General features: G+C 42.0%; 1 protein-coding gene across 12 annotated transcripts in view; it reads right to left on the reverse strand.

The window, feature by feature from the left end:
• NCOA3 (nuclear receptor coactivator 3) overlaps nucleotides 1-12,884 on the reverse strand; it is a 141,023-nt gene extending 128,139 nt beyond the window's left edge. For all 12 annotated transcript variants that reach the window (XM_047068009.1, XM_047068017.1, XM_047068016.1 and 9 more), the window contains exon 1: nucleotides 12,761-12,884. The gene's annotated coding sequence lies outside the window, so the exon portion shown is untranslated. The remainder of the gene's footprint in view (nucleotides 1-12,760) is intronic.
• Between the last annotated feature and the right edge of the window lie 10,529 nt (nucleotides 12,885-23,413).

Raw genomic sequence — 23,413 nt, forward strand, 5'->3', positions numbered from 1 at the left:
GAGTGCCGTCAGCACAGAGCCTGCTTAGAATTCTCTCCCTCCGTCCCTCTCTGCACCTCACCCACTTACAGGCATGCACTCTTTCTCTCTCTCTCAAAATAAATAAATAAACTTAAAAAAAAAAAACTACAAAGGGAAATATTTCAGTAAAGGATCATCTGACAACGAAAGGGGGAAAAAAAGTACACAGCAAAGAATTCCATTTATATAAATTCCCAAAAAGGTAAACTAATCTTCAGTGACTTAAGGCTGATCAGCAATCACCTGAAGATGGGAAGGGATAGATTATAAAGAGATACAGGGATATGTCCACTAGAGCTAACAGATATTTCCATTACTGTAACTGTGGTGACAGATTCACAGGTTGACCTCTAGGTCAAAACTCAAATTATACACTTTAAACATATGTAATTATCTGAATGTCAATTATACCTCAATAAAGGTAAAAAAAGAAAAAAGTAACCTATAGTGACAGAAGGCCAAACAATGGTTCACTGAATACTCCAAAACCTAGAAAAGGACTAAATACAAATGGACAAGATACTACTTTCTAGGGTGATGGAAATGTTCTGTACCTTGATTGTGGTTGGTAGTAACACAACAGTTTACATGTGTCAAAACAAACAACACGCGGGGCGCCTGGGTGGCGCAGTTGGTTAAGCGTCCGACTTCAGCCAGGTCACGATCTCGCGGTCCGTGGGTTCGTGCCCTGCGTCGGGCTCTGGGCTGATGGCTCAGAGCCTGGAGCCTGCTTCCCATTCTGTGTCTCCCTCTCTCTCTGCCCCTCCCCCGTTCATGCTCTGTCTCTCTCTGTCCCAAAAATAAATAAAAAACGTTGAAAAAAAAAATTAAAAAAAAAAAAAACACGCTTAAAATGGTTCAATTTTAGTGTAAGTAAATTATACCTCAAAATAGATTTCTACAAATTAAAGAAAAAAAAAGCATACCCAGAGGCGCCTGGGTAGCTCAGTCGGTTAAATGTCAGATTTAGGCTCAGGTCATGAATTCATAATCTGTGAATTCGAGCCCCATGTCAGGCTCTGTGCTGACAGCTCAGAGCCTGGAGCCTGCTTCGGATTCTGTGTGTGTGTGTGTGTGTGTGTGTGTCTCTCTCTGCTCCTCCCCTGCTCCCGCTCACACTCTGTCTCTCTCTCTCTCTGTCTCTTTCTCAACAATAAACACTAAAAAAAATTTTTTTTTAATTTTTTTTTTCAACGTTTATTTATTTTTGGGACAGAGAGAGACAGAGCATGAACGGGGGAGGGTCAGAGAGAGGGAGACACAGAATCGGAAACAGGCTCCAGGCTCTGAGCTGTCAGCCCAGAGCCTGACGCGGGGCTCGAACTCACGGACCGCGAGATCGTGACCTGGCTGAAGTCGGACGCTTAACCGACTGCGCCACCCAGGCGCCCCTAAACACTAAAAAATTTTAACAAAAAAACAGAGTTACCTGAGTGGCTCAGTCAGTTAAGCGTCTGACTTCGGCTCAGGTCACAATCTCACAGTTCACAAGTTTGAGCCCCGCATCAGGCTCTGTGCTGACAGCTCAGAGCCTAGAGCCTGCTTCCCATTCTGGGTCTCCCTCTCTCTCTGCTTCTGCCCTGCTCACACTCTCTGTCTCTTTCTCTCTCTCAAAAATAAATAAACATTAAAAAAAATTTTTTTAATTTATAAAAAATTATAACACACACCCACAAATGTTAAATAGGTACATTTACATTTCAAACATCCTTAAACACATTAAACAGAATATATAGTTACAACATATTGTAGTTTACCACCTCATTAAACTATGCTAACAGTTTGATATCCTGACATTTTTCTATTTTACATGTTTTTAATTTTTACATTTGATTTTTGTTATAAAAGAAAAGGAAAGCAGGGGCGCCTGGGTGGCTCAGTCGGTTAAGCGGCCGACTTCGGCTCAGGTCATGATCTCGCGGTCCGTGAGTTCGAGCCCCGCGTCGGGCTCTGTGCTGACAGCTCAGAGCCTGGAGCCTGTTTCAGATTCTGTGTCTCCCTCTCTCTGACCCTCCCCCGTTCATGCTCTGTCTCTCTCTGTCTCAAAAAATGAATAAACGTTAAAAAAATTAAAAAAAAAAAAAAAAGAAAAGGAAAGCATAAAAGCATTAAAAGAAACACACGAGATAGGGAAAACAAGCACTTCCATACAGCACTTGCTACAACCTCTACAACAGGAAGCCACTTGCAATACCTGTAAAACTTAAAGTCATACCCTTTAATACTCTAGCATTCTACTGCCAGAAATTTTTATAGGCTTTACAACAAAACATGGGACAAAGAAATACGTATGAGGATATTCACTTACAGCTGTTTGTAATAATATAAAACTGGATAAATTATGATATATCCACTACACAGCGGAATGCTGTGTAACCATTAGAAAGAACTTAGTAGTTATAAATACAGACCTGAAACCTCTCCCCAAGATCATTTAAAAAATATACACAATCCAGAAGAGGGCTCCTGAGTGCCAATTACAGAAGTGTGTTTGTTTTATGAAAATTTATAGGCCTGTACTTATGCATTTTCCTGAATGTATGCTACACTTTATTATACTTTACCCAAAAATGTAGGAGAAATTCACTGAACTTAAAAGCTTTTAAGCATATGCATTTATGTATGTATCTAGAGTTAACAATGACTCTACAGTTAACAAGAACTCTGAGCAGGGGATAGGGAGGTGGCTGGGAAACGCCTGAGGAAGGATGCCTTACTTTGCACTGTATACATACCCTCTTGTCCCTTTTGAATTTGTCCCATGTGCACCTGTTACATATATCAAAAAATATTTTTGAACTGACACCATTTACAACTATATCTCTGTATGAGTTGGGATTTTCATAATACAGAAATAAACTAGAAGCAGAGGTGGATTTAGATCCGTAATAGTTGTTAAGAACCCAATTTCAAATTTTATATTCATCACAGCAATTTCATTTTCACTGCCTTTACAACCAGCAAACAGTTTAAATTTCAACTTAGAAAATAAGTTTTAATAAAATCGCATTTTCTATTTCGAATAGGGTTTTGTATAAGACTTCAGTGGAAGGGAAAAAAACAGCTCTGCAGTACAAAAGACAGTTAAATGAGATAATGGACATTAAACACCCAAAACTGTCCAGGCATATTAGCTTGGATAAATGCTAGCTTTTAGCTTTAATACCTAAGAATATGAATCAGAACACAGGAGAGATAATTTTTAGTAGGGTAAGACCAGGGAAGGCAGAACAAGAGAAACTTAATAGCAGCTAAAGTATAAGACACATAGAAATAAGATGATGCTGGAAATGTAGATTAGAATCAGATTATGAAAGGCTTTGGGAACTCCATGGGAAGGAGTTTAGTTTCATAATCTTAGACAATGAACAACAGATTTCATGCCTTCAAGCAGTCAAGCGACTTGGGATGGGATAAGTTTTTAAAAGATAAATAAGAGGGGGAACCTGGCTGGCTCAGTTGGTTGAGCATGCGACTCGATCTCAGGCTCGTGAGTTCAAGCCCCATGTTGTATGCGGAGCCTACTTTTAATTAAATACATACATACACACACAGGCAGACAGACAGATAAATACCAAAAAGAAAGATAAATAAGAAGTGCACCTGGCTGACTCAGTCAGTGCAGCATGTGACTCTAGATCTCAGGGTCATGAGTTAGAACCCCACATTGGGAGTAGAGATTATTTAAAAAAAAAAAAAAAAGATAGGGGTGTCTCAGTTCCTGGGTTTGAGCCCCACATCAGGCTCTGTGCTGACAGCTCAGAGCCTGGGGCCTGCTTCAGATTCTGTATCTTTCTCTCTCTGCCCCTCCCCTGCTCACACTGTTTCTCTCTCTCTCTCTCTCTCTCTCTCTCTCTCAAATAAATAAATAAATAAATACACACACACACACACACACACACACACACACACACACACACACACAAAATGGAGAGACATCCATAACTATCTACACAGAATATCCTCTAATAGCAGTTGCCTTTGGGAAGGAGAGTAGCTACAAAAACCAAAGACGTGGGGGACCATGATCCTTACTTTTTCAAGATATGTGTATACACACACACACACACACACACACACACACACACACCTTTTTGTAATGTTTAAACTCTACCATGTTTATGCCCTTTTAGTTTAAAATAGTGTGTATATATATATATATATATATACACACAATTTTTTTATTGTACTAAACACTACATATTAAAAGATGTGGGAAAGAGAGATCAGAAACAGCAATTAATTCCGTTTTGATCTACTCCATCTCCTCCAAGAAGTTTTCCCTAACAATTCTAGTTGAAAATGACCTTTTCTTCCTCTGAACTTCTGAACCACTTATTTATGTTGTTGCAACTATGTTTTTTCAGTTATACTTATTTCTCAACTAGATTATAAACTCCTAGATCACAAAGGGATTTTAATGCCTACAATGCTTAGCATAATTCTTTGAAGAACCGTGGTACTGAATAAAAACATTTGAACAACTCACAGAAGGACGGTCCAGTCTTAGGACATCTGGGAAGTATGAATCCTAAGGCCCGGACAGGATTAATCTGGGACAACTCTGTAAGGAAGACATAGGTCCTTAGGACTAAGACTCTAATTTTATCTCAATTTCCAGATAGAAAAGCTGACCTGAGAGTTAGAACTTTAGAAACTTTCATATCCAAATGCCAAGCATTGGGGGAGGGGACACCTAAAATGAATATAATCGAAAAAATAATAGATGACTTTAGAAGCTTATTAAAAAAAAAAAATGGTGCCCACTTCAAAAATAGGCCATCTGATTGAATCTGCCCTATCAATCAATAAATGCAGACTCCTATGCATGTGAAGAGATAATTAAGATTCATATCAGAAAATAAGAACTGTATTTTCAGTTGTGGTGGTCTGGGAAATTTACTTAAATGAGACAGGATCTGAACTAGACCTTAATGGCTAGGTTAGATAGCAAGGGAGAAGAGTCAGAAAGCAGCAGCATGACTCAAGAGGCAACAAAAATGGGAAAGATTGATTTTAAAAAGACGATGATTAAAAACTGAATATTAGGTTAAGGAATTTCGATTGTACGTTGCAAATTTTTAAGCAAAAAATGTAATCAAAATGATGTTTAAGAAGTACAGAGAGGACTTAGGGAAAGAATAGGGACTACTTTGAAAACTATTACAAATATCTAGAAATAAAGAGCCTGAACTAGAGTTTTAGAAATTGTAATGAAAATATATGTAAGAGAAATATATCAATAGGATTCTGCAAAAACAAAACCAGTTTACTCAAATCCACTAACATTTGAGTATTTAAATGACCAAGTCTTAAAATGCCTTACCTCTGAGCTCTTGCTAATGATTTCTCACCAACAGAAACTGTTGTCTCCATATTAAAATCTCACTCATTCTTCAAAGTCTTGCATTCTCATCACCTGGTCAGAAGTAGTCCTTTCCTCCTCTGAACTTCTTCTTGATCTTTATAAGCAAAATAAATTGCCTCATACTGAAGTGATGTGAATACCTGATTGATTGTGTGCACTTGGAGGTCAAAACCTTATTAACTCTCACAGTGCCTTCAACACTACAAGCTTAATAAACACTGGTTAAGTATGTGTGTATGGGGGAGTGGGCAACCGCCAAACAGTAGCAAATTAAAGATGATTAAAGCTTGGGGCCTCATAGCTAAGAGAATGCTGAATGCTGGTATGAAAAGTCAGTTTAAAAAGTAACATGTGGGAGGCTTGCCTGGGTGGCTCAGTCAGTTAAGCATCTCTTGATTTTGGCTCAGGGCTCAGGTCACGATCTCCCCCCCCCCCACCTCAATCTCTGAGGATTCTCTCTTCCTCTCTCTGCCCCTCCCCCACTCGTGCACGCACTCACACTCTCCCTCAAAATTAATAAAACTTAAAAAAAGAATTAACATGTGGGAGGTATTTCATACTTTAAACAAAGAAACAGAAAAGTGGAGTTTATTAGACAAGTTCACAATTCCAGGCTCACCTAACTTGGTTTCCCTACACCTAAGGCTTCTACCATATTCTAGAACTGTATTTTCAGTTGTGGTGGTCTGGGAAATTTACTTAAATGAGACTAGATGTGGCTGTGTGCTTTGAAAGTAGCTTCCTGAACTCACTGTATTGATGCCTGGTGAGATTATTCTTAAATCTTAATACAGTGATAGTCCTGTCTTATTATATGAAGAATATACAACTGGCACTCCAATGGATGCAACGTATGTGTGGAGTTATTTTTCTCACTGGCGAAGTTAGATTTTCCTGGATGCAGCCAAGGACTTGCTCTGACAGCAATGGGGCCAACTGTGTTCACTGGGATGAAAGTCTTATAAAAACACAACCACCACCAGACAGGTAAAAGAGGAAAAGAGATGAGCTTGGATGGAGCAGAGGGTGTTTAGACTAAAGACACAATTTGGTGAAAAGAATACTGGGTAATCCTTAAAACATTTTCAAATAAAGTTGCCAAATTTCAATCTGGAAACAAAATCAAGCTGATATAGCTACTCTACAGAGTGACTTAAATTCAATAATCCATTCCACTGATGACAGCTTTACTGAGAGTAAAGAAAAATATGACTTCATTTTCTTACAAGAGAAGGAGGGGGTTGAAAATTCTCTCCCCCTCCCCCTTCCCCAGACACATATGTGCCAGCACACACTTTGCAGCTTGTAGCCCCTACTATGAAGTCAGGAGCTCAAAAATCATCCTATCTCCCAACTCATGAGTCAGCACTGAAAGGTTACCATTATCTGATATAAAGAGCTTAACCCATTTAATGTTTGACCAACAAAATTTAAATATAAGACCATTCTACATATCTATACAATGCTTTAAGTTTATAGAATTCTCCAATATAATGAACTTTGGAGATCACATATTCCACCCCCTTTGTTTTATAAATTTTAAGGACTGTCTTGAGATTGATTTGCATGAAGCTTACAATACTAGCTTGCAAATTATTCTCAACTCTTCTTCACAAGTATCATTTTCAAAGTAACAGGCCAACAAATGATATTGATTAGGTAACAAAAGGGGGGAATATCCAAAAGTTTTCGTGTGTAGATTTTTTTCAGGTTTATTTATTTTTTAGTCATCTCCACACCCAACGTGGGCCTCGAACTCATGAACTGGAGATCAAGCATGCTCTTCCCACTGAATCAGCCAGATTCCCTGAGATTTTTTTTTTTTTTATTAAAGTTGTTTTAAAACTGAGTGTATGATCATGCTGCTCTTTCCACCAGTAACAATTAACTCCCATGTATAAAAATGTCAGTTTAGGCCATTTAGATTATGATAAACAAACATTTCCTCTCAAAGTAAAAATAATTTGGTTTTAGATTTCACTTAAACAGAAAAGCAAAGAGTATTTACTCTAAAAGCCTCCCCCACCCCCCTCTTTTTGTTGTTGTTAAAACTCTTTCTTCCCCTCCCCACGCTTTCTCCTCTTTTGTACTCAAGTTCTCAAATGCGTAAGCTGGAGGCACAATACCACAATACAACTGCAGGCTTCCTGCCTACTGGCCAGTCATTATTCTTGACTCGAGAACTTTCAAAACACTGCTTGGGTTGCTTTGAAATTCCCTCTTTCAGATTTTCCCTCCTTCATGGAACATCTATTTAAAAGAATGACTTCAAAAATGTCTTGCTGCACCCAATCAACACTCTAAGCAAACTAAAAACGCTAGCCTTAGATATGAAGGTGGGATATAAACACCTGAAGTTCCTCAAACACCAATCTGAAAATACAAGACAGGGGAAAAAAAAAAAAGTGTATTTCTGGCCAAGCATAATACTAATTTTTCTCATATGTATACTAATCCTGTTTCTGAAAAATTCCACATTTATAACTACAATACTACCATCACTTTTTTTTAAAACCATATAGATCTCTGTCACCAACTACACTGGGATCAGTGGAAAAGGGCTACCTTAATTATTACCAAAAAAGTAAAGTTCACAAGAGTGAAGTATATTCATTTATTTTAAAAAGTTATCAAGGGAAGAAAAAATTACCAGCAGCAGTCACCTGGAAACATGGGGAATTTCCCATTTCCTCTGACCACACTTTAATGGTGGCAGCAGTACCTATAAATGTATTTGGTTGTTGAAATAAACCAATGGAGCTACTCTAGACACAGACCTAGATGTGGGAGCATGGGGGGGCGGGGGGGATAAAGTATATGCCCCGTTCAACATGAGTTATTTCCTTTTTAAAGGCAAAAGCATTAAAATTAAACCTTGGACACATTGGTTCATGAGTAACAACTTCTCAAATTGTTACAATACATAAAAATTTTTCTAACACCTCTAACAAAAACAAAAAGACTAATTTATTTCAAACAATATTCAAAAAAGTTCAATCCCAGTACAACAAAATAATTTAGCTAGTCCCCTGGAGTTTGTTATAATGGGATTTAACCTGTGCACTCAACATTCAATTAACCATGAGGCTTATCCTAATTGAGGATTATGCTGAGTTCTGCAGTCTTTTCCCATCTATCCATCTACTACTCCCACTCAGCTGCTATAGCTACCAAAAGCAAAGCCCCAGGGAGCAGTAGATTATCCATTACTATGTGGTACCCATGCCAATATTCCCTTTTCATCCTTACATGGATGATAAAGAGTTAAATTTAGTAATCTAATCAGCCTAGTTTCCAAAAACTGAAACTTCAGAACCCTCTTAACCTCTAATCAAAGAAATTAAACATTTCAGAATACCTTCATAGGTGGACAGCATACAAAAAAAATTTTTTTACACTCAAAAAAAAAAAAAAAAAGTCATTCTTTCCCCGAACATATCGGTAAAAAATATCAATGGAAAAGAAAAAATAGGACACAGACGTTCATAATGAAAAACAGGAAAAAATACTAACAGAAAAGACTAGTACATTTGCTCTTAAAATATTCTTTGAAATAGGTAAAGCCCATTTGCCAGATAGGTCAGACTTCTTTCCTTTGCCTCTAGGCCACAAAATTTATTACAGTTAAATAAACCTTTATTACTGCCCCCCCTGTAAATTGACCTAGGCCAGCAGAACCTACCAAACTGAGTTAATGCTGACAAAGTTGGGAACTGCAGTATGTAGTCTAAGAAGATTATCCAGTTTGTGGATAAATCAGCCTCCTAGACAGTGCAGGTCTTCCTTTCAACTCCTGCTGTGTATCTTCTGGCCATTTTCCTGTTCATTTAACTCCCCACCAGAAGGTAGGAAAGGGAACGGCGATTAAATTCAAGTCAATTCCGTCATTTGTTAGGAGTGGAAATAAGGTTAGACTCTGGATAAACTGCACCCTTAACCCAAAATAATCTCCCAGAAACTCTATCAGAAAACCAATGAGCTAAATGAATTTACGCAGCAAACACTAACAAAAAGAAGGAATAAGCCTCATTACAATACAGCCCCTCCTCCACTTTTACTGAGAAATGTTCATTTTGTGATCCCCTCCCCCACCCCCAAAAAGCACTCAATAAAATGGAAGAAAATGCCTACATTTTACTGCAGCATTCAATCTCCATACTATCCCTGTGGATCTAAACTAACATGCAGTTACCTATTTCTTTAATCTGTTGAACTATGAGAAAGAAGAAAAGTTAAGATACATTTCCAATACTAATTTTCTGCTCCCAGAGCTTTAAACACTCGATAATGAAAAAACAAAAACAGAATATTTTACACTACAGGGTATATAATAAGTTCAAACCAAACTGGGACAGGTACTCTCTGGTTTAACCTATGAGAAACTACATGAGAAACTCTTCCACATGATCAACAACTCCTTCTAGTCCTAGGTAACATTAAAGTAACAACTGCATTAAATTGTGGTCCCTTTCCATTGTAGACAAACAGCCACTGGAGGCTATACTCATTCTAAACTTACAAAAATCAAGTTTTTGAAAGTAGTCTACATCCTCAGGCCATGGCTTGAAATTATATATTCTAAAAAACTGAAAAAGAAACCCTAAAGCCATTTATTTTAACACCAATTTGGGTTTATACCTTACCTTATTGTCTGAATTATTTTTAAATTATTTGTTTAAAGACTTCTCAAAAAACATACTCGTCTTTAAAAGATTCTAGAATCAGTTAATACACAAAAGAATTAAAAAAAAAAAAAACCCTCATCTTTAATATGTCCCTGAAGTTTATTTCAAAACACCAGTCAAGAAGGCTTTAGTAAGTAACCATTTCAAAAACTATTCATTTCACATCTCCCAGAAAAAGGATCCAGGGTCCTGCAGTACACTCCTTACTGAATGAATTCTAATTTGTTTGTCTAGGGAGTGAGGGGCAATTTAGAGAAACAATTCTTATACAGGGATTAAGAATATATCCCTGATATAAAAAATAACTCTTATGGGGGGGAGGGGGGAGGGGATGCACAGTTTACTCAATGTCAAAATATAGTGAAATTATTTAATGCAATCCCTAACCGTCTAAACTCTAGTATTACTGAATTTCTTTAATGAACTGTAGTGTTGGTAAATTTAAAACCAGCATTCTAGAACTTACAAAAATAGAAATCCTGTTAATTATGCTGGGGTTGTGTTTGCATTCTCGAAGTCTCTGTAGGTAAGGAATATTTTATGGTAGAAATATTTCCTGCAACCGCTCTAGAAACATCATAGCAACCCACTTATTCTACAGTCATGTTCAAAATGTAGATCTATAAACTAGAAGCTGGCATATGCCTCTTTTTTAACGCTGATTGGACAATTAAGTCACTTCTATCAATATATAAAATACCACTATAATTTAGGATCACAGGCAACCTAGATTACTGCTCATTTAAATGCAGAACCTGAAGCAACCTCCAGTGACAGGAGCTATAGTGTTCAATATCATTTTACATGTTACAAACAGAGGCTTCATCTTACGTACAAACAATGCACCCTGGCAGCCGTTCTTCATCCTCAAGCCCCACAGATTGTTACTTCTTTAAGGGTGTCAGTGCATAAGGCAACATCAGAGGTAAGTTCAGAAGCTTTTTCTAACAGCTATCAACATTTGTTCAAGACAGTGAAAAGAAAATATTCCCGCCACATTCTCCCTTTCTTCTGTTCATCTTATCTTCCTGCCTTTGGTACCCAGCAAGGGTTATGTTTCAAATAAAAATCTTAAAATAATTATTCCAAAGACCAAGGATACTCCAGAAACCGGCAACAGCCACTGCCTCCGAGGAGCCGGAATTGGAGGGTTCACAGGAGAGACTCATTTTTCAACGCTTGTGTACCTTTTTCCAGTTGGGTATCGTATCTGGTATAACCTATTCTAAACAGAGCAGTAATTCAAATTTTTCTCAAGAACAAGTATTTCACGAACTTCCAGATTTCCATTTCACGTTTCAGTGTATGCGGCATTCACAAGACCCACGTTTGGGGTTTGGTTTGGTTTGTTTTGTTTTTTCCATCATCCTCTCTACAACCTGCTGCAACAAATATACTGAAGCTTTCTTGCAGCCAGGGACCAGTTAGGTGGGTCCGAGGCTGGGCATTTAAATCAGGAGATCCAGCAATCTCACTCAACACCGCTCCCACTCGCTCATCTCATTCAACTCCATTTAAAAAACCACTGCAGCGAGACAGCTGGTACTCGCCTTCCGGTTTCTTTACGGTACAGGCTTAATAACAAAAACAGGTTGGCTTTGAAGCGCTGCTCAAAAACTGCAAAAAAGGAAGTCTTCGCATTCGAGACGGGGCGGGGGGCGGGGGGCTGGGGGGGGTGAGTTTCGACTTCGGGACAATTTCATGCCTTTCGTGTCATTCCATTTTGGAATCCCAAACTCCTCCTGTTTTATGAGATTTTGAGACGATGCTTTCTCGCTCTCACCACTGCCCTTTTGGTTAACTTTTCCACCCCGAGTGCCCTCAAACTGGGAGCAACTAAGCCTCCCAACGACTCATGGATCATCCATTTTTTTTTTTTTAAAGGCATGTGCAAGACAATTTAAATCATTACAAACTCCATCAACGTACGTAAGATTCGAGATGGGGACGGGGGGGGGAGGGGGGGGAGAAAAAACAGTCCTGACGAAGACAGCCAAACCCCAAATTTGATCTACCAACTTCCCACTTGCCATTTCCCAACCTTCACACCGGAGGTAGCAAAATGCCTTTTTAACGAGAAAACTGCGGAGAACCTCCCCGTGCCCAAAATGCAATTCCGCAGATCATTCGAGTTCAAAGATTAAAAATGCCCCGGTGCGGGAGGAAACACAGCAACAAAACGCAACCCGATTCTGGGTGCGACTTGGAGGCTGGGGTGGGGGTCGTGGGGTCTGCGCCGCTGCCCCCGCCCCCTAATTCTTCCGAATAACTGCGAAGGAGCCGAGGCAGCGGGAGGCGGACGCGGGGAGCTTTCTAAAGCAGCCCCAAGGGCTGGGGAAAGACAAAACTTCAGGGACAGGAGGGGAAAAGTGGGCCCCCGCGGTCCCCCCCCCGAAACTCCTCGGGGTGACCCCTCCGCGCGGGGACCCCCTCCGACTCCCAAGCCGGCTGCCGCCCCACCTCAGCTCCCCTCCTCCGGCCGCGGGGCCGCCCCGGGCTGCGGGGAAGCGGCGCGGCCCCGACACCCCAAAACTATCTCAGCGCGCCCCCCGCTCGGCGCGCCCCTCAGCGCCGCCGCGGAGCCGCAAAGCCGCCGGCTCGCGGCACCCCGGGGACTCGCCCTCTTCACCCTCGCCTCGCACTCCACCCCCTCGCCCGCCGCCGCTCCTCCTTTATCTCCACTCACCGCCCGCCGCCATTTTCCTCGCAGCTCAGCTTTAAATCGGAAACTCGCCGCTCAGCCCGCAGCCGCCGCCACCGCCGCCGCCACCGACTCAGCCGCCGCGGCCGCCGCCGTCGCTGTGTGGAGGCTGAGGCGGCAGCGGCTGGAGCAGCGGCGCGGGGGCCTCCGGGATATGTAGTCCCGAGGCCACGCCCAGCACTACCGGTCCCAGGGGGCCTTGCGCGGCCTGGGCGCTGGGTGCCCCCGCCCGGCCGCGCTCGCGCGGCGCGAGGGCGTGGCGGTGAGGACCCCCAGGCCGGTGTCCCCGGCTCGCCGCCTGGGAGCCGCGGCGGGTTCCGGAGCGTTGGAGTGCAGCCTCAGCCCTGCCCTCAATCTTGTCACACTTGCCTTCGTCCAGTAATATCTAACCTTTACCTAGCGTTTATTGTATGCCAAGTACTGATCCTCAAAACAAGCATCCCTTCGAGACCACTGTTATCCTCATTGTTCAGAGGAGCAAACTGAGGCACACGGTCAGAAGCCACCGGGCTCTTCATTAGATGCTAAAGTCACCGGGCGAAAGGTTGTTGGGTGATAGTATATTCACTATATATTCAGCCCCCAAGTATCCCACGGAATAGCTTGCTTTGCAGTGGACAGATCTGGCAGACACCATCTCAACCGAGAGATCTAATCACCAAACACTATCACTTAGCTTCACCAGTAATGGATCAAACTGACATTACTTGTCTCCTGATATGATGCAATGGGGATGGCACAAAGCCACCTCTGTAGTAGTATCCTTGCCAAAAAAAAAACAGCCGACCTGAACCTAACTGTGAAGAAACAACCAGGCAAATCCAGAATGTGGGACATGCTACAAAACACCTTGCCTGGGCTCTTAAAAAAGCACGGAAGAGGTGAAAACCAAATGGCAGTAGGTGAGCCTTGATTGGATCAAGATTTTTTTTTTTCTTTAATGTAAAACGGACGGCAGGAAGGGGGGTGTGTGTAATATAGACTCTATATTAGATAATACTGTTGAATCAGTGTTAAATGTCTCGAGTGTGAGTAGAATAAAAAAACCACCTTATGCTCTGCTCCCATCCTTTCCCACCTGGACTACTGCAGTAGCTTTCTCGCCGTTCTCCCAGCTTCCATTCCAGCCTACTCTCAACGTAGCAGCCAGAGAGGTCCTGATAAAAACCAAGTCATTTTATGTCTGTCTTCCAAAACCTTTACAGTAACCTGCAGAGCCCACACAACCTGTCTATCCCCTTTCAGTCACCATCACCCGCTTCTTGTCCAACCCACTGCTGTATCCCAGGCCCACTTGGACTCCTTGGGGTCCCTCCAACATACCTACCACACCTTGACCTCAGAGGCCCTGCCTCTGCTATTTCTGCCTGGTTCGCTCCCCGCCCCACCCCTACCCCCACCACCACCACCGGAAAGTTTAAACAACACCCTCCCTCATCTCCCTCCCCACCCCTCATTGTCCAAATGTCACTTCTTCAGTGAGGCTTTCCCTGATTGCTCTATTTTAAATTCCCACCCACTGTGGTCTCAGCTTTCTCTATCCCTCTTCCCTGCTTCATTTCTTTTCATAGCATTTTTTATCATTGGAAACAACATATTTTTGTTTACTTGCGGTACTTATTATCTCTTTTCCTCACTAGGATGAAAACTCCATGAAGGTAGAGCTTTTGTCTCTTTCATTCTCTGACGTAGTATTCTCAGGACCCACTACATAGTTTAGCGAGAGTACTCACTCAGAGGGTATATGCTACTTGTATTCAATCCCTCATCAAACAACAGATAACAAACACTGTGGTTGGATGTTGAGGATCCCGAAATGAATGCTAAGACCCTGCATGAACTTTCACCTGAACGACTGAAGCTCTCCTTGCTTTTCCCTTTAGTAATCCCCAAAACACTCCCCACACAGTAGCCAGAGGGATCTTTGAAAACTCATGCACTAAATCATGTCACTTCCAACCTGAACATGTTCCAGTGACATCCTATTGAATTTGGGATAAAACCCAGACCCTAACTGGCTTGGTCTCTGCTTCCCTCTCCGATCTCAGGTAATAGATCTTTTCTAATTTCTTATCCTGTGCAAGACACTAACATTCCTCTTGTTTCGAGAACTTCCCAAACATGCCTCAGGGACTGTCGCTTACTGTGCCGTTTGTTCCCTTTGCTCTCCGGCAGTTTTCATTCCTCCTGGCGTGCTCCCCATTGTCATTCAGGTCTCTGCTACCTATTGTCATTCAGGTAGATCTTCTAAAGCAAAGAAGATCAGGGGCGAGTGAAGAAGCTTCCAGCTCTTAATCTCAGGGTCGTGAGTTTGAGCCCCAAGTTGGGTGTATAGATTACTTAAATAAACTTAAAAAAAAAGTTAAAAAAAAGAAAAAAACATAGAAGATCAAGTAGATCTTCCAAACCAAACGCTCCAAGAGGGCAGGGAATTTGTTCAGTTCACTCAAGCGTCTCCAGCACCCAGATTAGTGTCTGGTTTAGAGTAGGCACTTAAATAATTGTGAAGGAAATGGAAAGAAAGAAAGAAGGAAGGAAAGGGAGGGGAAAAGAAGAAAGGAAAGAGGTAAAAAAGAAATCAATCTATCAATTATATATATACATATTCGTAAACATGTATATGCATATATATACATGTACATATATATACATACATACTTATATGTATGTGTGTGTGTGTGTGTGTATACACATACACATATATATTCAGCTCTCTGGTCTCAGACCTAGTTTGTGGCAACATGACTAAACACAGCAAGAAGTTGGGAATCATTAGTAAATATGGGACCCATTAAGGTGCCTCCCACAGGAAAATGGTGAAGATTGAAATAAGCTAGCGCGCCAAGTACATTTGCTCCTTCTGTGGCAAAACCAAGATGAAAAGAAAAGCTGTGGGGATCTGGCACTGTGGCTCCTGCATGAAAACGGTGGCCGGTGGTACCTGGACCTACACTACCAGCTCTACAGTCCCATCAGAAGACTAAAGGAGTAGCAAGACTGGGAGAAGTTCCACCATTTGAAACATTGCTAGCCTATAATAAATGGGTTACTTTATGTGGCCAAAATATCTATATCTACGCATATAAATATGTTATAGATATGTATAGATACATATACATATAGAATACATAGATTCACAGCAGGTGTAACTAATATTAACAATTAAAAAATATGGGGGCGCCTGGGGGCTCCTGAGTGGCCCAGTCGGTTGACCGTCTGACTCTTAATTTCAGCCCAAGTCACGATCTCCCAGTTCAAGGGATCAAGCCCCTCTGCTCTGACGCCGCAGAGCCTACTTGGGATTCTCTCTCTCTGCCCCACCCCCACTTGCACCTGTGCGCACACTTTCTCTCTCTCTCTCTCAAAATAAATAAATAAATGTTAAAAAAATAAGTAAAAAAAATACGAAAAATGAAAATAAAAAATATATACAAGTTGTTTGGGAACCCAAGAATAGACCTTTTAACTCAAGGGGTATTGGAAAAAGCTTCTAGGAGGAAGCAACTTCTGTGCTGAATTTGGCAAGGTTTTGATGTGACATTTGGGAAACACTATTCTTTTTTTTTTTTTTCTTTAATGTTTATTTATTTGCAGGGGGCGGGCAGACAGAGGGAGACAGAAGATCCCAAGCAGGCTCCACGCTGTTGGCACAGAGCCCTAAGAGGGGCTCCAGCCCACCAACCCCGAGATCATGACCTGAGCCAAAGTCCAATGCTTAACGGACTGAGTCACCAGGCACCCCTGGAATATACTATTCTTGACTTCAAATCTAAGCCAAATGAGTGAAATTCTCTAGTAAATAGTCTGTGAAGATGTGTGCTATCATTCCGTCCTGTTTGCACAAGTTGCGCCTCCATCAAGGAGTAAACTTTCTTTCCTCTTTCTTGAATTGGGGTTGCTCTGGAACTATTTGATGAATGAAAATGGTGGCAGTTTTATGGTGAGACTTTCAGCTCATGCCCTAAGATGATTGGCAGCTTCCATTTCTTTCCTCTTGGAACCCAGCCTCGATGCTGTGGGAACCCCAAGCCACATGGAGAGTGAGAGTCCACATGGAAAAAAAAGGGAGGCACTCCAGTCGACAGTCCCAGCTAAGATCCCAGCCAGTAGTTACTGCCAGCCCCATGAGTCAGCCTTTTTTCACATGCCAGTCCCTGGAGGCTCAGGGGACTGCAGTCCCCACCAATAAGATCGAGAACAGAAGAACCACCCACTGAGCCAAATCATCCTACAGTATCATGAGAGATAATAAAATGGTTGTTCTTTAAACCATTAAATTTTGCAGTGGTTTGTTAACAGCAATTGATAACTGAAACATTCTACATGTGTGTGCTTTTGCTGACCTGTGGCTGAAAACTTTCAGTAGGTAGGAAGAGTAGTCTCAAATCCTGAAATTACCCCAATCAAATTGCCTTAGCCTAGGGTACACAGAAGCATAATGCTGTGAGAATGAGGTTATAAGGTCACCCAGCTAAAGCCCTCCAAAAATGAAGAGATTCTGCCTACAACAATTGTGATTTCACGAAGCCTCTACCTCCACACTCCCCGGATAGGCGCTCCCTTCCTCAAGGACAGCTGTGTCCTTCAGGGCTCTTGGGTTGCAAGCAACAACAATACACTATGGGATGGAGTAAAATGATAGGCAGGAACTCACAGAATCAAAGGGAAAACTAGAAGATCAGGCCCAGAAATGTCAGAAACCAGGGAAAAAGAAGATCCCGAATATCTTCTCCGGAACCAACAGTAAATCTAGAGCTCAATCATTTTTTTCTATCTTCTCATCACCGTATTCCAAGATTCAAATTCAAGGAGTGCCTGGCTGGCTCCGTTGGTAGAACATGCAACTCTTGATCTCAGGGTTGTGAGTTCGAGGCCCCCCTTAGGTGTAGAGATTACTTAAAATCAAAAAAAAAGAGAGAGAGAGAGAGAGAGAGAAATTTGTTCAATTGGTCTAGCTTGGGTCACATGCTGTGTATGCAAGTAACAGGCTGCTAGACCGGTAATCATGCTAACTAGCCTGCCTTCAACTTACTCTCAAATAATTCAAGGGGAGAAAAATATAACCCGCGTGCATGCACAGAGACAGAGACTGCATGTGAGCAAACGTGGCAAAATTTTACCGATTAGTAAATCTAGATTCAGAGTATGCAGGTGTTTATTGTGGTGTTGAAATTTTCCTGTAGACTTGCAATTTTCCAAAATAAAAATTTCTGGCAGAAAAAAAAAAAGATAATACTAAACAGCACTCATAGAAAACATATTTACCAGACACAATTCCAAGTCCATTATATATATTAATTCATTTAACCCTTGTGATAACCCTAAGCGGTGGGACTTTCATTATCTCCATTTTATGCATGAATAAATGGGAGCGTTGAACAAGTGAGTAACTTGCCCAACGGTATAAGGTACTAAATGCTAGAGTCAGGGTATAAATCCAGGCTCACAAGCCTATAATCTTAACTGTTATGCTTTATTGTCTCTCCATAGATGCACAAACAATAAAGACATTTAATTGTCACATATGTCTAAAAGTAGACAGATCCAGAGTATGCTCATCAAGAACCAGAATGTTACAATCCTTCTCTGTCATCTTCAGCATATTGGCTTTCTGTCCTTAGTTTATAACCTCATGGACACAAGATGGCTGCCACAGCTGAAGAATCACACCAATTCCAATTCCAGTTAGAATGCAGGAAAGCAGAAAAGTGAATAGGTGTCAAGACAGATGCCGCCTCTCTCCCCGTTTTTTTTTTTTTCAGACATACAACTCTTTCCCCAAACTTCCCTACTGCCCTTCATGGCCCCCATGCCCCTGCAGCAAATGTCCCCTTACATCTCATCATAGTGGACAGAGGAGCCACATGGTCACCGCTGGCTGCAAGGGAATCTGGGAATCCAAGCATTTACTATTTCAACCATTCCCTTCGAGAGGATGAGTAAATGTTTCTCAGTTGTTTGGGGACAACCCAGAGGCTCAGCTCTCGTCCCTGTCCCCCTGACAGTCCCCTGCATTCTTCCTTCTTTTACTGTGACAATATAGCCTAGTGGTTAAGAGTGTGGGCTTTGCACCCACTGCCTGACTTGCTTAGCTGGTTCTGCTACTTATCAACCTGTGTGATAATGACTGGTTGCTTGAACTTTCTGTGCCTCCATGTCCTAAAATGGGAACTAAAATAACACCTATTTCATGGGAGGATTACATAAAACAATACAGTGAAAGCCCTAAAAACAGGATCAAGCACAAAGCACACCTTCAATAAATGTTAATAACGATCACATACGGTAGCTCTATACTTGGGGTGTGCAGCAATTAATACCCAAAGGTTAGTCACAATTTCCTCCTTTCCCCCCATTTTGCCACATCATACTTCTTATAGTCTGAAATTTCCCTGCAAGTGAAAATAGAATGCTTGGGTGGATACCTAAACCCTGCACATGCCTGACACTCTGTTTTGAAATACGCAACCTGAAAATGAGTTGGCCCCGGTCCAGGCTCCGCCCCTAGGCTGGGTGCACTCTGAACCTGTCCACTCCTGGGTAGGACACACAGCTGAGCCGGAGTCACACACACACAGGCAAAAGAGATTTCCAGCCAGTGCATGCTTTATTTGTTGTTTTGCTTAAAAGAGGAAAACACCTCGGTGAAGAATCGCATTTAAAGCCCATCTTTCGTTGGCAAAAAGCAGCCTGAGCCTTCTGACCCAGAGTAACCTTGTTCACACCTCTTGCTTTAAACCTAGAACAGGGGTTGGGTGACCTGTGATTTTCGTTCCAGGGCTGTCTCGGGACCCAGCTGAAATTGGCAGCTGGCTGCCTGCAATAGACTTCCCCCATCCCCGTAACCTGCAAATGACTCCACACAGTAGGAAGACTCAAGCCCAGCTCACTTTTTGCTTTTTGCTTTTTGTTTTTTTTTTTTTTTTTCTTCCCCCTCTGGGACTTACTTATTAAATGTGTTTGTTTTAGGGAAAAAAAAAATTAGTTTGCTACCAAATGCTTTACAAGTACCCATCGTTGGAGGGCTAAAATTAAAAAAAAAAAAAAAAAAGGCGTTGGAAGGATGAGGAAAAACTGGAACTTTCATATGCTGCTGGTAGGGACTGTAAAATGCGGCAGCCATTTAATGTTTGTTTATTTTTGACAGAGAGAGAGAGAGAGAGAGAGAGAGACAGAGCATGAGCGGGGGAGGGGCAGAAAGAGACAGAGACGCAGAATTTGAAACGGGCTCCAGGCTCTGAGCTGTCAGCACAGAGCCCGACGCGGGGCTCGAACTCACGGACCCTGAGATCATGACCTGAGCCGAAGTCGGGCACTCAACCGGCTGACCCATCCAGGTGCAGCCATTTTAGATAACAGCTCGGCAGCTCATCAAAATGTGAAACCTCGAGCAATTCCACCCCTAAGTATACTCCCAAGAGAATTTAAAACCTAAGTCCGCTCAAAAACTTACACAGCTGGGGCACCCAGGTGGCTCAGTCGGCTAAGCATCTGACTCTTGATGTCCTTTGATCTTAGCTCAGGTCTTGATCTCAGGTGGTGAGTTCAAGCCCCGCTCTGGGCTCGGTGCTGCGCAGGAAGCCTACTTAACAAAACAAAAACAAAAACTGTACAGAAACGTTTATGGCAACTCTGTTCATTATAGTCAAATGATCTAGTCGTTATATTCAAATTATTCAAGTGAGTGATGGCTACTCATTATCATCGAGAATGGATAGAACCCCAATGACCATCGACTGATAAGTGGCCCCACCAAAATGTGTACCCACTCAATGGAATATTATTTGGCAATAAAAAGAAATGAAGTACTGATACGTGCTATAACATGGGTGCACCTTGAAAACGTCATGCTGAGCGAAGGGGGCCAGTCATATATCACATAATTCCATTTATATGAAATGTACAGAATTAGCAAGTCTAAAGAAACAAAAAGTAGGTTGGTGGTTGCTAGGGACAGGAGGAGGGGAGCGTGGGAGATGGTGGCAAAGGAGGGGTGCAGCATTTCTTTCTGGAGGGATGAAAATATTTTGAAATTAGGTAGTGGCAATGATAGTGTGACGCTAGGGATATGCTAAAAAACACTCAAGCATATACTTTAGAAGGGTGACTTTTATGGCGTGAATCACATCTCAATAAAGCTGTTGGTTTTTTTTTTTTAAGTGTCCATTGTGGTTAATGCACTTGTGAGATTGGTAATTTTCACATCACGCTCAGAGATGTGAAAAGAAAAAAATTTTTTTACTGTTTATTTTCTTTTTGAGAAGGAGAGAGAGAGAGAGCAAGCACACAAGCAGGGGAGGGACACAGAGAGGGACAGAGGACCCGAAGGGGGGGCTTTGCACTGACAGCAGCGAGCCTAATGTGGGGCTCGAACTCGCAAACCACGAGATCATGACCTGAGCCACCCGGGCGCCTCTGAAAAGAAAAAAATTTTAAATAATGGTAGAAATTCAGAAGGTAAAAAGAGTTTGTAAGAAATCAAAAGTAACCCTCTACCCACCCGTGCTCTCAGATCTTCTTCTTTCCAGGGATACTACCATCACATTTTCCTTTTTTCTTTTTCTTTTTAATATTTCATTTTTAAGTAACCTCTATACCCAACGTGGGACTTGAACTCACAACCCGGAGATCAAGAGTCACACCACAGGGCACTGGGTGGTTCAGTCAGTTAAGCATCCGACTCTTGATTTCAGCTCAGGTCATGAACTCACAATTCATGAAATCAAGTCCCAAGCTGGGCTCTGCCCTGACAACGGGGAGCCTGCTTGGGATTCTCTCTCTCCCTGTCTCTCTGCCCCTCCCCCTTGCACTCTCTCTCTCTCTCTGTCTCTCTCTCTCTCTCAAAATAAATTAAGTAGGGGCGCCTGGGTGGCTCAGTCGGTTGAGCGTCCGACTTCGGCTCAGGTCACGATCTCGCGGTCCATGAGTTCGAGCCCCGCGTCAGGCTCTGGGCTGATGGCTCGGAGCCTGGAGCCTGCTTCGGATTCTGTGTCTCCCTCTCTCTCTGCCCCTCCCCCGTTCATGCTCTGTCTCTGTCTCAAAAATGAATAAACGTTAAAAAAAAAAAAATTTTTTTTTCAAAATAAATTAAGTAAACTTAAAAAAAAAAAAAAAAGAGTTGCACTCTCCTCCAACTGAGCCAGCCAGGCACCCCCACCATCACCATTTTCTTACTTGTCCTTCCAGGGATAGTCTATGCGTACCCAAACTTATATATGTATTGCTTCTTATATAAACAAGGGCATAATGTCCACAATGTGTTGGCCCTTGTCTTTGCAAGGACCTTATGACAAAGTACATAGAGAGCTGTCATGTTTTTCCCAAGAATGTGGATATTATTAGTAGACACTCAGTTTGTTTCCTGTCTGTTACCGTTACAATGAATTTCCTTGTACCTCTCTCTTAAAAGAAACATTTTAACAGGTACTAGTAATCATAAAATATAAAGAAAGAGAGATCTTATTAATGAAGTCTTTCTATTTAGAAAGTTTGATGATGTCAGGGGCGCCTGGGTGGCTCAGTGGGTTAAGCTTCCGACTTCAGCTCAGGTCATGATCTTGTAGTTCTCGAGCACGAGCCCTGCATCACGCTATGTGCTCAGAGCCTGGAGCCTGCCTCAGTTTCTGTGTCTCCCTCTCTCTCTGCCCCTCCCTCACTCACACCCTGTCTCTCTCAAAAATAAACAAACGTTAAAAAAGAAAGAAAGAGAAAGAAAGAAAGAAGAAAGAAAGAAAGAAAGAAAGAAGAAAGAAAGAAAGAAAGAAAAGAAAAGAAAGAAAGTTTGACAATGTGAAACCTAAGACCCTGCCAGGACTAGCAGAGGAATGGAACTAGAAGGCTCCATGAGAGGAGACAGAGATGTTTTCTAGCAATGGTCATGTTTTGAATCAAGGCAACTCCAAGTTCTGCAATGGAAGAATCACCAAAGTTGGAGCTTTTTGGTTCAGATAGGAAAAGGCATCTTTGAAGATGGACACATCAGTGTCTCCAAAAGGCAATAGTGGAGTTGGCTTCATGAGACAATATCACGTTTTCCAGATGGTGAGTCAAAACCCATTCATGGGTTTGAAAATCAACAGCATAGGATTTGCCCACGATTTTAAAACACTGGTGATGGAATTTTACGAAATATCAGAGTGGATCTCCCGTAGTATGTATTGTTTCTTAAAATTTTTACCTCAAGTATATATAGAAGTGTGAATGCTGAATCACCGTGTGAAATATATTTGTCACTGTGATTCACCGTCAAATGCTTAAAGGCACTGAGCAGGGAGGGTGACTTTCTGGCCCCTACATTCTCTTTCATAACCTCCAGCCTTTTTGCCAGGCTTAGCATATAGAACTGAGAACCAAATCCCCCGCTCCTTCCCAGGATAAATTCAGCTGAGAAGTGGGAAGGTGGTGGAGACAGTGGCCTTGAGGAGCCAGATTCAACCCCACCCCTCTCCTCCAGCAGATTCTTCCCACCTTGGCTGTGGGGCTTTTCTTACATTTTCCTTCCCTCTTTTCCTTCCTTCTTTCCTTCTTTCTTTCTAAATTCCACAAACAAGATGCCAGGTCAAGGCCCTTGGCCACCCAAGTAAGTGCTCTTCCAGAGGTAACCACCGTTACCAGTCTCTTAGATGTTGTATACGAGAT

This window comes from Lynx rufus, unplaced genomic scaffold, assembly GCF_022079265.1.
Source record: "Lynx rufus isolate CCGP_SWC_20201006 ecotype Redwood Valley unplaced genomic scaffold, mLynRuf1.p SCAF_8, whole genome shotgun sequence".
Lineage (NCBI taxonomy): Eukaryota > Metazoa > Chordata > Mammalia > Carnivora > Felidae > Lynx > Lynx rufus.